This window comes from Girardinichthys multiradiatus, chromosome 18, assembly GCF_021462225.1.
Source record: "Girardinichthys multiradiatus isolate DD_20200921_A chromosome 18, DD_fGirMul_XY1, whole genome shotgun sequence".
NCBI lineage: Eukaryota > Metazoa > Chordata > Actinopteri > Cyprinodontiformes > Goodeidae > Girardinichthys > Girardinichthys multiradiatus.
The window spans coordinates 44,851,700-44,860,635 of NC_061810.1; the positions used below are offsets into that span (position 1 = coordinate 44,851,700).

The 8,936-nt window shown below is 39.7% G+C and overlaps 1 long non-coding RNA gene and 2 other non-coding genes across 4 annotated transcripts in view; all 3 read right to left on the reverse strand.

Moving 5' to 3' along the window:
* Window positions 1-1,031: 1,031 nt before the first annotated feature.
* The window catches only part of LOC124883618, a 30,719-nt gene continuing 22,814 nt past the window's right edge, over window positions 1,032-8,936 (reverse strand). The window contains exons 4-6 of one of the 2 annotated variants that reach the window (XR_007042251.1): window positions 5,738-5,839; window positions 4,223-4,309; window positions 1,032-1,479 (exon numbers count right to left, since the gene is read on the reverse strand). This is a non-coding gene — a long non-coding RNA (uncharacterized LOC124883618). Of the gene's footprint in view, window positions 1,480-3,909; window positions 4,310-5,737; window positions 5,840-8,936 lie in introns of both variants that reach the window. The other variant, XR_007042250.1, reaches the window with a different exon arrangement.
* LOC124884792 lies at window positions 3,673-3,836 on the reverse strand. Its single transcript, XR_007042513.1, has one exon. It is a non-coding gene; the product is annotated as a U1 spliceosomal RNA (small nuclear RNA).
* Window positions 5,152-5,315, reverse strand: LOC124884803. The gene has a single exon (XR_007042519.1). It is a non-coding gene; the product is annotated as a U1 spliceosomal RNA (small nuclear RNA).

An 8,936-nucleotide genomic window follows, 5' to 3' on the forward strand; every position in this document is an offset into this window, starting at 1 on the left:
AGATCAGCTATAAAGGTGCGTCACCGTTAACCACCATCAACGTTACCACAGTGTGGACAGGAAATTAAAAGCAATAAAAGATGGTCAAATTAATTAGACATATTCAATTTTCAGCATGACTTACAGTCACTGAAAACCCCAAATCCAGTTTCTCTACAAAGTAAATTACATAAGTGATTTACTTTGTAGTATGTAATACGTAAGTTCGATTTAAAAAAATATTTTTGGTACAGAACATTATGCTTATGTACTGTATTTTGTATTTGCCCAGGATGTGGTCAGGGGCCCTTTAGCAGGAACTACTGCATCAGAGTATTGTGGTATGTAGCTGATCTGCCTGTGGTACTGCTGAGGTGTTAACAAAGCCCAGCTTGTTTAAATAGTTGCCTTCAGCTATACTGGAAGTGTTGGTTCATGTTCCTCTTGACAATACTTGGAACACAGCAGACAAACACCAACAAAAAAAAACAACATTTTTTTGTTTGTTTAGTTGGATTCTGTGTCTCTCCACTCTTTTCATTTATCATCTAAAAAAAGCCCTTTGCACTGAGAAGGTCCATTTTCTTTGACCCCAGGTAAGATGCTTCTGATGTCTCTGGTGAAACTCCCCCAAACTCTTGAATGTGCTGAACTCTATAATCCTCTGGAGGCTGCAGTGATCCATGGGACATGTTTCCATTTTTTCTGACACACTTTTTCCTTTCGCCTAACTTTCCACAAACAATTTTTCCATACTGCACTTTGAAAAGACAGCTTCTTTGACAATGACCCTTTGAAGGTAACCCTCTTTGTGGAGGGTGTCAGACTGTCTGTTGGACAAATGTCAAATCAGCAGACTTTTCTGTGCTTTGGATGTATTTTAGTTCAACTGAAAAGAAAAAGAAAACTTTCAGTGCACCCGGAAGTTATTCACAGCGCTGCATTTTCCACATTTAGTTATGTTACAGCCTTATTCCAAATGGTTTCAAATGAATTTCTTTCCTCTAAGTTCTACACACAATACCATATTATGACAATGTGAAAGAAGTTGGTTTGAGATTGTAACAAATTTATTACAAAAAGAAAACAAATCACTTTTAGGTAACTATTTGTAGCCTTTGCTTTATACTTTTGGCAGCAATACCAGCATCACGTCTTTTTTAATAAGATGCCACAAGCTTAGCACACCTATCTTTAGGTAGTTTAGTCCATTCTTCTTTGCAGTACAGCACAACCTCCATCAGGTTGGATGGGAGAAGTTTTCAGATCTCTCCAATATATCTGGAGAAATTGGGGTAAAAACTTAAAGGGCTCCAACTGATGCAGATGATTTTGAGGTTCAATTCATAACAAAGCCACTTGAATACAGTTGATTTGTCCTTGTAGAACTACAGGCGTGAGATTACTTCCCTCTCTGCATATTCGTCGGAGCCACAAGGTGTCATCCAATAGGCCGTAGGTCATGTTTTTCCTCAGCTGAATCGAGTCATTTAACAACACCTGCAACACAAAGCAGGTAAAGGTATTGGTGTTAACTACATAGGAGAAAATTGTTCCTTTCAGCTGTCGTCACATGCCTGCTCAGGAAGAAGGATTTCTGCAGATACAATTGGCAGGTTATTTTTAGAAAGTTTGACTGAATCTGAGGAAATCCCTTTCAGGGCCCATATTCACAAAGATTCTCAGAGATTCTTAGAGAACTCCTGTCTTAGCCTAAAAAGTCCTGCCAAGCACTCCTAGCTTAAGAACGAGTCTGTTCGCTGCTGAGAGCGACTCTGAGCGAGGAGACGACAGAAATTCCTAGCTTAGTCAGGTGTGGTTGACCCCGTTGCTAGGTGTGACATTGTCTTCTAAGAGCTGTGTTTGGTTGTTAAAAAAAAAGAAAAAAAATGTCCTCCTAGTAATCAGTGGAGAGAAATTAACTGGTGGTAGAATTTTGACTGGATTCAGAAATGTTTAAATCATGATGACAAAATATAGCAAAATTAATTGTCACACAGCATCAAAATGTTTGAACGTAGCTTATTTACATGCTCATCATTATTTTGATTTGCTTATTATTATGTTTACTCTCCATGCTGGTCGTTTTTAAACTGCATCTGTTTCATATTAATTCATTTCATATTATTGTTAAAATTCAGCATTGATCTCATGTGATCATGTGACCTCCTTCTTGTATAATAAGGTTTATTTTGGTAAAATGACCAAAACAAAGCAGAGAAAAAAGGTGGAGAAAAGTTTTCAAATATTTGCCAAATGTTTTTTTGACAGCATTTTACAGTCTGTAAATATTGAATTGTGTACTATATTATTTGTCATTTTTTTCACTTTTTATTCATGGTTATTTATTATTGTTTCTATGAATTTATTAATCCTTCCTAGTATTACCTCACTAGAGGTTGACCTTTATCCTGTCCTGCTGCTGAAACTAATTGATGTTCCCCGTAGGGGGGTGTGATAGTTAATCTTATGTCTATATTAGTAGTTGTACGATTGTTAAATATGTTTATTTGCTCATTTATTTGACTATTAAAGGGGTGGATCCCTGTGCGATCGAGCCGGTAGCGTTTTATTAATTTGGGGTTCTTCATTGTTTGGAGACCCGCAAATTAATCCTTTCTTTCCTCCATCTTCTTTGCTTCAGACACTCTTAGGCTCACTAAAAGTCCTCATCACTACTCTTAACATTTCCTCACATTAGGGCTAGCTGCTCTCTGTTGCTCCCTCTTCTGACGCGCGGTGGTTCACTAAGGACCGTCAATAAGTTTCCGAACCAAACAATCGTGGAAAATCTGAGTGCCTGAATCGGATCAACCGTGAGCTAGATGCCGCTAACTCCGCGGAGCTTGAACATCCAACTTCAAACTAACTTCACCGCGGTCTACCGGCGCTGTATCCCCGCTGCTGAACGCCTGTCCATCTGTCTTCGGTGAGTAAATAAATCTCAGCTCAGTAAAAAAACAGCCGATTTTTAATGTCCACATCTCCTAAATATAAGATATTTGTGCCTAAACATAACCAGGCCAGGTCCTTTCTGTACTTGTCTCAGTAAAAGTAATTAGTTGAGTCATACAACTCTGGCTTGATGCACACCGCCACTATGATCTGGTCCTCCATCTTCACTGACAACTGCTTCTTCTCCGCTGCGGTCTTTCACCCTACGTCACAGCCACATCCAGTCCCTGATTGGTTGACGCGACGCGAATTTAGGAAAAAGTTCAGATTTTTCAACTCGTCCATCGCGCCGCTTCGCTTGCCGCGCCCTCCGCACCGCGCAGTGCGGCTCCGCTCCTGGACGCGCCAATACATAGGGATAACATGTAAATTGGCCGCTCCTTTCGCAGAAATCGCGTTTGGTGCATTGGACTTCAAGAAATTAAATGATTTTTCTTAGAATGACGTCACAAGGAGCTTACTTTTAGTCTTTGGATTCTTTGTGAATATCGGCCCTTATATTTGTGTTTTGTTGCAAGGAGTTTTGCTAAGGGTTCAATGCCCAAGATAAAATAAATTATTACCAATAATTCATGGACACAAACTGCTTATTACAAATAAGTCATAATAAGAATAAACATTGCATTAGCAAAGAGGAAACTGGCCCTAAACCATTACCAACTCAGTGATTAGCACAACTAACATCTACATAACACAGTCAGACAGTTCTTATTTCGAGTTTGTCATTTAACAATAAATCAGGGGAGAGCGCGAACGCAGTCCCCCACTACCACAAATTATGCAGTCGAGATTCCCACATTTGGGGAATTCGCAGGGGTCAGCACAACCGGAGTGCAATGGCCGAGCCTCACCCTGGGTGAACCACCTTCTTGATCATGGTATCTCCCCTGCCAGGTAAGTATGAGTTGTTCTACTCACACACCGGGATGTCTTTCACACACACACCTAAATGAATCATGGTGCCAACACACTCACCTAACAAAACCAGTACCTGGAAGCTGTCTTGCTACACCAGTTAAAGCATACTGGAATAAATGTTGAAGAAAATTAAAAAGCAGTTTACATCTAACGTTTAAAGAAAAAACTATTTTATTACCCACAATGCAACACTGCATTAGCATGGCTAAAGCTAACCAACATCTGACATATTTCCACTATTTGTAACTTCTTATAAAGTCCCAACAGCCAAATAGAGAGCTCATGAGTCAAAGATACATCAGTCTGAAATTAACTAATTCATCCACATCGCAGAGAATAAATATGAAACATGTAATGATGTTTGTTTTACTCAGTCTAACCACTTCCTGTTTCTTTGTGACGATGTGAAAAGTCCTGCTGCTGCCACCTGCTGTTCACAAGAATAAACTGCATCCATCTGTGTGGAAACAGAAGAGACACAATTAAGCTGCAATTAAGTTGATTGTGAGTCTTAAACGTCATGAGAAGAGGCAAAAATATCAATATCTGTGACTGAGTCCAGTTTTCAGACTCATCACAGCCCATATGATAATGTTGGCTGATCTCCTTCACATAACTGTAGTTCAGGACATGGGTACATATTAGATGTTGTTCCTCCTTATGTTGTTTCTTGACTTTGAAGTCAACAGGAGCTAAAATCATTGGTCATATAGAAAAATCATGTATGCCATTCTTCAAATAAAAACAGATGGTCATTTTTTATTTACAGTATATATGGCTGGAGTCTCTGTTTGCAGCACTGCTGGTGTGAAGCTGTGCCCCGGCAGGGGGAGATGAATGTGGTTCCATTTGTAATCAAAACCAGTTTTAACAACTATTAGCTGCAGGGTACTATCTATATGTTGATAGTTTGTGTTTTGTGGCCATTTAAAAAAAAACAAGCATCACAATAAAATAGAATATTATTAAAAAGCAGATTTTAGTAATTCAAATTCTAACTCACATAGGTTCATTACAAACACAGCTATATTTCAAGCTTTTATTTCTGTTCATTTGGACAATTATGGCTAACAGCTAATCAAATCCCAAAATAGAATCTCTGTATCTGTTCAGCAGTACAGCAATCATATCTGATAAAAATGTGGCACTAATGCACAGAAACCTAGTTACTCTGATAATTCTGGCATATTTAGATGTGCAACGCTTTAATATATATATATATATATATGCTCGACTTCAGTAATATTAGTTGTAAATTCAGCTCTTCCCTTCTATTCATGGTTTTCTTTAACAATTAATCAGGGGAGAGCGCGAACGCAGTCCCCCACTACCACAAATTATGCAGTCGAGATTCCCACATTTGGGGAATTCGCAGGGGTCAGCACAACCGGAGTGCAATGGCCGAGCCTCACCCTGGGTGAACCACCTTCTTGATCATGGTATCTCCCCTGCCAGGTAAGTATGAGTTGTTCTACTCACACACCGGGATGTCTTTCACACACACACCTAAATGAATCATGGTGCCAACACACTCACCTAACAAAACCAGTACCTGGAAGCTGTCTTGCTACACCAGTTACAAAATACTGGAATAACTGTTGTAGAAAATTGAAAAATAAAGTTATTAAGGTTGGATTTATGGTTTAAAACGCAGTTTGACTACCCACAATGCAACACTGTATTAGCATGGATAAAAGGCTAACCAGCGCTGAACTGAGCTAACTGACAGAACAGCTCTATTTTCACCCTTCTCAAAGACCAACTACAAAACAGCGCTCATATGGGTTGAAAATATATTTGACCTTTAATAAGAACTGTTTAATGCATAGCTTAAGCTCAAAATAAAGTATAAAAATACAATTTAAAACGTATTTTTAAAACTTACAGCACAACCACTTCCTGCTTCTTGATTTTCAGACTCCTGCTGTCGCTGCCACCTGCTGACCAGGAGGAGAAATTACAGCCATTTTTGAACAGTGTGAACAGGCTGGATGAGACATAAATTAACATCAAATTATAACATATATATTATATAATACAATCTATCTCAATTATAAACAATAATAAAGGCTGATCTTCTCCAACAACGTTTTGAACCAGATCTTTGAGAATCTCAATGGGTGACTTCATATCCTGAACACGAGTTACTGTTTGTGGACTGTGGCTCCATCCATATCATGTTGGCATCAAAGCGGCGGATTTCTCGCGGATAAATACCATTAAATTTGTCTATTCTTTGACAAACATGTCTGTGGGATTCCTACAAATGCCGACGTCTGTGATTACAACCCATGTGCAAAAAACCTTCAGTCAAAAAATGATGATTAGTTTGAATGTTATGGAATAAAATTGTCCAAGTGGACAAATAACAGAGTAAAGAGAGCAGGAAAGTGAGAGTAAATACCACACACGAGGTAAAGATAGAACAATTATGAGAAACAATTGATAGAACAGAGTTTTTGCAGCCAAATTATATTAGTAACATTTTAAATAACTAAGTCACAACATAATGCTGGTGTTACACTCCCTGACGTATGTGCAGGTTTGTGTTGTTTTTCTGTTTGTTCTCACCACCTCTTCAGCAGGGTGCGACCGGCAGGCTGGAGACATCTTATACTAAGTAAAATATTTCCCTTTTGTTAACTATTGAGTTTTGGTATAAAAGACCAAGATTGTTTCTAAATAAATGGTTTGCAATAGTCCTATTTTGTATGGTGTCTTCGGCTATCCAGAGGTTGTTCATTTATTTTGTAAGCACACCGTAGGTGATTGTAGGATATGATGAAGGTGTTGTAGAGAACTGTTGGAACCTATGATCACTTTACAGAACCTTCATTTAAAAGACAAGCTTCTCTATAGCACCTGCAGGAAAACAAACTTTGGTGCTGGCACCGATTTTTCCGATCAGTGATGCGTTTCTGTCATGGCTGCAGTTTAGGATGCTGTTAGGTATTATTTAGTCAACTCAGAGGTAAGAACGATACAGTCAGAGTTACTTGCAGCAAGGGTAGACTTTAAGGAGAGGACATTAACACGCCCTTCTACTGCGACTAATTCGCAGCGGTGTTAATTTTCTGGAATGAAATCCGACCTGAATCTCCAAAGTCACCAGTACGTAGTTTTAATCTGGGCAAAAGAAAACACAGGACTAGCAGAATCCTGCTATGATTCTATTAAAATGCTTAGTCCTCAATATACACATAACACAGTCACACAGTTAGTTTCACAGTTAGTTTGTAATTTTTTCTAAGTTAACTTGGTGTTATTTTATGAGCTCAATTTACTCCGTTCTTTTTACTTTTATAGCGCTTATTCTATTCCCTTGCAGGGGAATAACCCTTAGTCGTTTTATTTGGCCCCCTTCTTGGCGGGGCCCTACCTTAATTTGTCACTATTCCTTTCACGGTGGAATAAAACCATCCCAATGCAGCGTCCTTACCGGCGACGCACTATCAACGACTTTTAAGTACTTTTCCTATGAACTGTATTTTAAAACTGTCTCACCTCGGAGTTGACTTCTTGGTGACTCTCTGGACCCTGTGAGAGTCACCCCGCGCCGAGGAAGGCGATAACCCACTGGTCAGGTGTGAATTCACACACACCGGGACTTTCAGCCACTCCGGCTAATGGAGGCTGTGCAGCGGTGCTTCGCTCGACGTCAGGCTTCCCCCACGGATCCCAGAGTCACTGTTAAAGCAAAGAGAAATAAGGTTATTGAATTAATCCGGCTTCGAAGGACCAACAATGTTAGGTATTATTTAGTCAACTCAGAGGTAAGAACGATACAGTCAGAGTTACTTGCAGCAAGGGTAGCCCACTTTGCAGTGCAACTACAAAGTTTTGACACCCTATCTCTTTATTTATATACACAATTCAACAGACAGTTCAGACAGGGTGTATGTGTGTGAGACAGAAAGGAGGCTGGTTCTCACGGAGATAACAATGATTCACACACACGGAGGAAGGCATAGTGCAGGTGCCTTGCAACACAAAGTTTTTACATGAGTGATAACAAGTTTTCGCACCCATCCAACAGATGCTGAAAACCAAAGTCAAATGAAAAAACAGATGGCATGTACAGTAAATCCTAGAAAATAGTTACTGGTTGTGGTTCTAAAGGAGATCTATTTAACCTGTTAAGCCCTAAGGATTTACATAACTGAAATAAATCAAGTATTGCTCCACAGTTATAAAGTCTACACTACTGGTCAAACGTTTTAGGACAAAAGTCAAAAGATTTGATACATGAGGTGTTCACCTGAAATGGTTTTCCAAAGAGTCTTGAAAGAACTTCCCAAAGGTTCATTGAGAGACGGCTAAAGGTTAATACAGGTCCTTCTCAAAATATTAGCATATTGTGATAAAGTTCAGAAAAAAGTACTTTGGACCACTGAGCAACAGTCCAGTGCTGCTTCTCTGTAGCCCAGGTCAGGCGCTTCTGCTGCTGTTTCTGGTTCAAAAGTGGCTTGACCTGGGGAATGCGGCACCTGTAGCCCATTTCCTGCACACGCCTGTGCACGGTAGCTCTGGATGTTTCTACTCCAGACTCAGTCCACTGCTTCCGCAGGTCCCCCGAGGTCTGGAATCGGCCCTTCTCCACAATCTTCCTCAGGGTCCGGTCACCTCTTCTCGTTGTGCAGCGTTTTCTGCCACACTTTTTCCTTCCCACAGACTTCCCACTGAGGTGCCTTGATACAGCACTCTGGGAACAGCCTATTCGTTCAGAAATTTCTTTCTGTGTCTTACCCTCTTGCTTGAGGGTGTCAATAGTGGCCTTCTGGACAGCAGTCAGGTCGGCAGTCTTACCCATGATTGGGGTTTTGAGTGATGAACCAGGCTGGGAGTTTTAAAGGCCTCAGGAATCTTTTGCAGGTGTTTAGAGTTAACTCGTTGATTCAGATGATTAGGTTCATAGCTCGTTTAGAGACCCTTTTAATGATATGCTAATTTTGTGAGATAGGAATTTTGGGTTTTCATGAGCTGTATGCCAAAATCATCCGTATTAAGACAATAAAAGACCTGAAATATTTCAGTTAGTGTGCAATGAATCTAAAATATATGAATGTTAAATTTTCATCATGACA